A 6,861-nucleotide genomic window follows, 5' to 3' on the forward strand; every position below is an offset into this window, starting at 1 on the left:
CTCCCTGTGAGGTCTCAAGAACCTGCAGATCAATGCCTTCCTGATGAAAATGAATTAGCCAAAATTCCTAGTGTTCCATTGGGCATGGAGTCTACTTTTCCTACATAAAACTGATAAAAACAAAATATTTAAAACTTTTAAGGCCAAATACCTTAAACAACATAATTCTTTAGAAAACGCCCATTAACTAGACCATCAAAAACTGCTTCTCCTCCCATACTTTTTAGTATGAAGGTGTTGTTCCCTTGAATCCGAGAAATGATGAAAGGGCCCATCCAAAAAGCATTAAATTTCCCATGATTGCCTTTCTTTTCCTTCAATGCATCCCACTTTAGAACCAGATCTCCAACCTGAAAATTATCTGATTTTGTCTTTCTGTCAAAAACTTCCTTGATCTTTTTCTGATGTGTTGCAGCCTTTTCAACCAGTTGTTCTCTAATTTGATGTAACTCTGCCAAATCAATGATCCTTTTTGCCACCTTCTTCTTCATCCTGCTCTTCTTGAAGGTATTTTGCCACAGGGTGAGTTAATTGAATTGGGAATACAACTTTAGTGTCATATACCAGCTTGAAAGGAGAATTCCCTGTCGGTTTCTTAATGGTCACTCTGTCAGCCCACAGTGCATACTTGAGCTTAGAATCCCAATTCTTTTTATTGTCCTCAAACATATTCTTAATTATCCTTATCATGCTTTTATTAGAGGATTCTGCCAGACCATTTCCTTGAGGATAATATCAGGTGGAATGAACCAGTTTAATACCCATTGCATCACACATTTCCACCAATTCTTTTTCCCTGAAGGCTGCTGCATTGTCTATGATGTTGTGGGGAAAAATGCCTATGCAGGACGATCCTATCCACCTAAGGTGTGACAGTGCCTTAGCAACAAACAGAGACAGCTATTCTAGTATTCTTCTTTTATGAATTAAGAATGAAGAGAGATGGATGGACTAACCGATGTCTTCCGTTTGTCCCTCGATCCAGTTTCTCTTCTCTTTGGGAGTTCCCAGCTACTTGCCTTCTCGCTCGCCCAACTTCAAGAGGTTTCTGCAAGATCACAAGAAGAGAACACTACACAAAGACATAGATTCATATTCATAACTAGTTCAGGATTAGAAATAAACTAAACATACTAATGCAATCATACATCAAAGATACACTAGTATATAGGAGAAACCAAGATAGCTTTATTGATGAATAACAAGGTTCAGGAAGAGATACAACCCAGAGGGCTCCAATCCAGCATCTCCTTCCCAGCAAATGAAATTCCTATCTTCCCCTTCCTTCAAAGCATTAAGCACCCAATGATTCCAACCTCAAACCAACAGCAATTCTTTGCAATAACAAAATTCCAGCCTCCAGATCTCATGGAGGAGAGATCCATATATAGATGCTTGGAGAGAGGATGAGTCAGCTTGAGATCTGACTAGTGTCCTCTCCCTTTGTCATTTCTTGCTTCCACTTGGAGGTTCTTGCTTCCACTTGGAGATTGAGGACCTCTTACTCATCACTAGTCGAATTCACTGAGGCAAGTGTCATTGAGGAAGATTCTGGAAGCTTCCAGGGTCTTGACACCTTGTTGAATGAATTTTCCATTTGTCAATTCCCGCTCAGCGCACCCTGGTAGTGCTTCTACCTGCGTTGCAGTGCAGGTAGCCAGTGCAGACTTTGCATTTCAGCGCAGACAGCTAGTGGAGCCTCTGAATTGATCCTGAATTGACTTGTTTTTGAGCAGTTTCTGGTGGAGAACTTCTGTGAATTGCTGTGGTTTGTTAGCCTTGTTCCTCTAAGTGTAGGAACAACATGTTTAGGGACTTTGGATCCCTTGGATTATGGACATTTCATGCTCAATGCTGTAAGGCACAAAAATGTCTATAACAGTTGCCCCCTAAAGTATGAGGCCATTTATCGGGTGAAATGCTTTATCAGGAGGATCCGAAGTTCATTCATTGCTGCGAGGAGACCTGTAATACAATACAATACAATACATTATTTTTCATACTGCTTTCATGATCTAGCTGAGGCGGGCATTCCCATGCTCAGCTTCATAAATTCATTTTTCTGTACATAGAACAGACAATCGTCTGATGGTAGACTGATAATTTTGATGAAATTATCTTCCTTTGGGGTAGGATGATTATCTGCTGCAATGATGTACATGCCAATGTCTTTAATTTTCCTGAATATATATCGCAGCCCAGATGGATGAAACTAGATCCGGGGTCTTCAAACTCATTCGATCTTCACTCTAAGTACAAGTCGATCCATGTGAGAAATGTTCTGAAGTCGAACATGGAAAGACATCGCTTGATTACCAGTCAATGAGGTAAACCGTTAACAAGCGCGAGAGGAATCACCGATAATGATAATGATCCTCAAGGTACTGCAGTACAATTCACGTGGTGTGAATAAAGGACTTGGCATCGAACACCATGCAAAATCTTTCGGTCGAAGGTCATTGATGTATACCTGTCGCCGGAAGTGAGAAACTTGCCATTGAGGCATGCAAGCTTCAAAGTACTGAAGGGGTTGTTCCTAGATCAACTTCTTGGATAATGAGCTGATGTTGACAAGAAGCGATCCGTCAAAGGAGGGCCTTAATGTATCCCACATCAGTGACACGGAACAGAGCAAATGATTTTAATGGAGGTGAAAATGATCTGATGACATATGATTCAGGGTGGCGGTCATGAAAGGATGAAGGATAATGTACGATAGTGGATGGGACACGGCTGACTTCTCTGAACGACTTCTCTTGAACATATGGCGACACTTATGCGATGGATCGGTAGCATTACCCCAAATATGGATGGTATGGCGAGACCATGGTGATGTGACCGGTGAATGAAACAACCCAACCCGACTGTGGTACGGAGGAAAAGTGTCATGTTCAAGAGCGACTTGCTACCATCAAAGTTTTCTTGAGTTTCTCCCAATTTTTCCCCAGTCATTGCTGACCAGTACCTCTTTATTTTTGTCAAGCTTGAGGAGGATAACATATGCTTGTTCTATAACTTGCCCTTCAGGCAAGCCCATCGCTATGTTTTAACAAGCCTAGCGATAGTGAAACTCGTTCTCGTCTAAAGACAAGTTTGTCGCTATTTAATGCTTTTAACGAGTCTAACGACAAAGATAACTCGGTCCTTTTCATTTTTAGAGAGTCTGAAAAGGTACGTAAAGTCAACTCCGAAAGTCCTTTTTCGTCATCTAATCCCTTAAGTCCGAAAAAGTATAAAACAATACAGAAGGGATGAGTTTTCGATAGTTTTAACGAGCCGAACAAAACAAGCGCTCGATCGTTTTGTGCAATAATCCCTCAGGTCCAAAAAGATTAAAATCTAGAGGAGGGATAGCTCTTCCGGTCGCTTTAACGAGATGGAAGGCCAAAACTCGGCAATCTTTTCATATTTTACGAGTCAGATGAAAAGAGCTTAAAGAAGACTCGTCTTTTGAGGAACGAGTGATGAAACGGGTTAGCAACTGATTCCAGGTACGGGTTGGAATTTTCCAATCACGGCAGTGTCACAAGGATGGCTAGTGAAATCACTCTTCGCAGATGTTCCTCAAAATGGGTAAACAATCATATGGAGGTGAACGATCGGCCAATGGAAAAGTGGAGGTGACGGTGCAAACACGACCAAGGCTTTAATGGCTGATGATATTACATTCACTGTGGTTATTTACCGGGATAGTTCATTTTTTAACGAGCTTAAACGCGGATTGAAACACTTGCTCGATCTTATGTTTATTTTTTAACGAGCATGAACTATGTGCTAAAACTGCTCGGATCTTGCGTTTATTTTTTAACGAGCATGAACTATGTGCTAAAACTGCTCGAATCTTGCGTTTATTTTTTAACGAGCATGAACTGTGTGCTAAAACTGCTCGATTAATCCAGTCATATGATAAGAATGTCTCATTAAGATTCTATTTTTTATGGAGCTTCATCTCACAAAGCTTTGCTCCGGATCCTTTCGTTATGCAAGTTCGGAAACGACTAATCCTACGAGTTTAAAGGGTTAGACCTACAGGTTTAAAGGGAGGACCTAAAAATTTTAAAAATAAATAGCCGCCCCTTGCTTGCACTCCAAAAGGTTTGCATGCCCCCAGGCATAAAGTACGATTTCAAGGTTACCCCTTCTTAGTCCAATAAAACATTTGTTTTACCGGGAGAGGCCTACCTCTTTCAGGTTACCCAAAGATTGTCTCGTTAATCTTTCAAACAAAACACTTCTTCGGCGGTGTCTACCGAGATAGACAAAGGTGAATGACCTTAGTGCCAAACACGTAGCTTTGACAAGAGAATCTTATTCTAGAATAACCCCTCTTCCTAGACGGACGGGGTACAGACTAGTCATATTCTCCCGCGGAAACCTACCCTATACCCAAAGTTTTCCTGCCGAAGCAGACCAGGACGCATGCCCCCTGGGTTCCAGTCATATCCTCCCGGATTACTCGCGCTCATCAGGAGGACGGACCGTGGGTTGAGACATTTCTTGCGTGAAGAGACCATTTAGGGATGGTATATGACTATTTGCGATGCGTGATCCAGGAAATTAAAGCTGGTCCACGAGCTTGACCACTCTTCCTTCGTGCGAAAAACACATTACTCTAAAGAGTGAGGAGACGATGGCTCCCATGCAATATATATAGTCTCGTCCAAGGAGTAGGTTATAATCCAAGGGTCCTTGAACGACCATCGCATTCATTTGAACGGTCTTCCCTTTCAATGTGATAGGCACATTGGGGAGGATCCCTAAAGGTCAATTGGTTCCTTTATCAAAGCCTGTCAGATTTCTCATTTCAGGAAAAAGTGCTGGCGAACCAAGCGCTTTCCAAGCAATAGAGGAAAGGATACTCACAGATGCCCCCTCATCAATGATGGTGCCAGCCATTACCATTCTGTATATTTGAACGATAATCCTGAATGGTATGCTTGCTGGCAAACGGGGTCTGCCTAGTTGGTTCTAGTCGAACGAGACAACTAGGTTGCTTGGTGGTGGGACCGAATAGACGGCCAGGTATGACTCTGACGAAGTTCCTTCCTGCGATAAAGGAATGGGCGAATTGCCCCCTTGTTCGTCGGAGTCTGTGTTGATGAAGAGAATTTGGACGGTGTCGTCTTTATTCTCCTCTGTGATGGTATCATTCGAGGATAGAGCCTCTAAAGGCAAAACCGGGTCAACTTCCGCCTCAACCTTTTGACTTTCGTCAGGTATGGATTCAAACGGTTCATCCTCAATGATAGGTGCTTCGGCTGACCACCTGAGCGGGCCAGCCGGGTTTTCAACTGGTGAAGGACTTGGCAGGAGTTTTTGATATCCAGGAGGAAGTTGCACTGGTAAAACCGGGCGATCTTCCAAAACTCTTTTAGCCTCATCTAAGAAGGGACAACGGTGGATGGCATGGTCGCCTTCACACAGTTTGCAGGGAAATCTAGCTTTCCCTCTCTGTCCTGTGACTTCACTTTCACTAGTTGATGGTGTGCTGTCAACATGGCTATCAAAGGTTGATGCCACCGAATTGTGCAAACGGGGAGACCAGTCCCTTAGTATCCGAGGGATGCAGGGACAATATCTGTGGAAGTGGTCTCCCTTGCATATGACACATGGCGATTTAGGCCTAGTCAGTGCTGTGTGTGGATTTCTGTCAGACGCCACTTGTTTGCCCCCAGGCGCTTTTGGCTCCTTCTTCTTTTTCTCTTTCTTCTTCTTTTCCTTCTTCTCCTTAGGAGCTTAGTTTTTTGTTTTACCAGTTCCATTAAGCGAAGAGGAAGGAGGAGAGGATGAATTAGATGAAGTGGAAGGCTGGTGGGTAACTCTGGTCTAGTCTAACTGTTGATTTGACTGTTTAGGAATAGTGGTGTTCTGAACGACATTAGTTGAGAAGAGCCAGACCGGCAAGCCAATTGTCAGTCCTAGAAGCGACAATGTGGCCATATGAGGCGCACCAACATCTCCCCAAGAGGAGAAGGGACTAGGATTTCCACCAAGGGGAATTCCTTGGTTGGTGTGCTCCATTTTCTCAACCTAAAGATCAACGCAGGAAGAAGGGGTGATTGTTCCGTTTAAAATAAATTTTAACGACGCTTTAGACACAACTTGCTTTTTCAATTTTAAAGAGTCGAGAAAAAGCTAAAGATGACTCTAGTCTCCTTCGATGTTTTAACGAGCCCGAAGTGACAAATGCTCGGATGGACTTTTTCCATTATAGAGTCTGAAAAAGTCCAAAAGGAACTACTCTGGAGTTCTAGGTAGAGGGTGTGCCAAAATTTTCGCAAAACCGCAGAATACTTTTCAAGGTACGGGCGGTCGATCTTCCTGAATGCTGTGTTCAGTGCATTGCGATCAGTAGGGCGGCCGACACGGCTTCCTAAGGATAAAGGTCTTATGCCTATAGGGGTCTCCCAATATATACTCGACGGTACGTGGGAGCACAATCCGTACTGGCGCTATCGTCCCTCAGGAGGAATCACCCACCATCAACGAGATCGACAGTCACCAGGCTTTACGACGCCGGAACACGTCTCTAGCCTAGACCTCTATGTTGTGCGTTAAGTTACAAAGCGTTGTTAAGTTCATTCAATTTATTTTAGGTTGATCTTTTTAGAAGTTTGCCTTTTGAGGTTCACCACGAGATGTATGATACAATTCCTAAATGCAGTCTAAAGATGATAAGCAAGCTTTATATCTTTTCAACTATGAAAATCCTAGCTACAAAGGGAAAAGAAAGACACCATCTTTTCTCAAAGAGCAATCAGCACACTCTAATGCACTTTCCCTAAATCAAGCATGCAAACTATCAAGATGCAAATGCACAATGCAGGTGTTTGTTTTCCACTTTCTTAGTATTGATGCCTA

The sequence above is a fragment of the Pinus tabuliformis genome, chromosome 8 (genome assembly GCF_031772625.1).
Source record: "Pinus tabuliformis cultivar Carrire ecotype Pingquan chromosome 8, CPIR1, whole genome shotgun sequence".
NCBI classification, from domain to species: Eukaryota; Viridiplantae; Streptophyta; class Pinopsida; order Pinales; family Pinaceae; genus Pinus; species Pinus tabuliformis.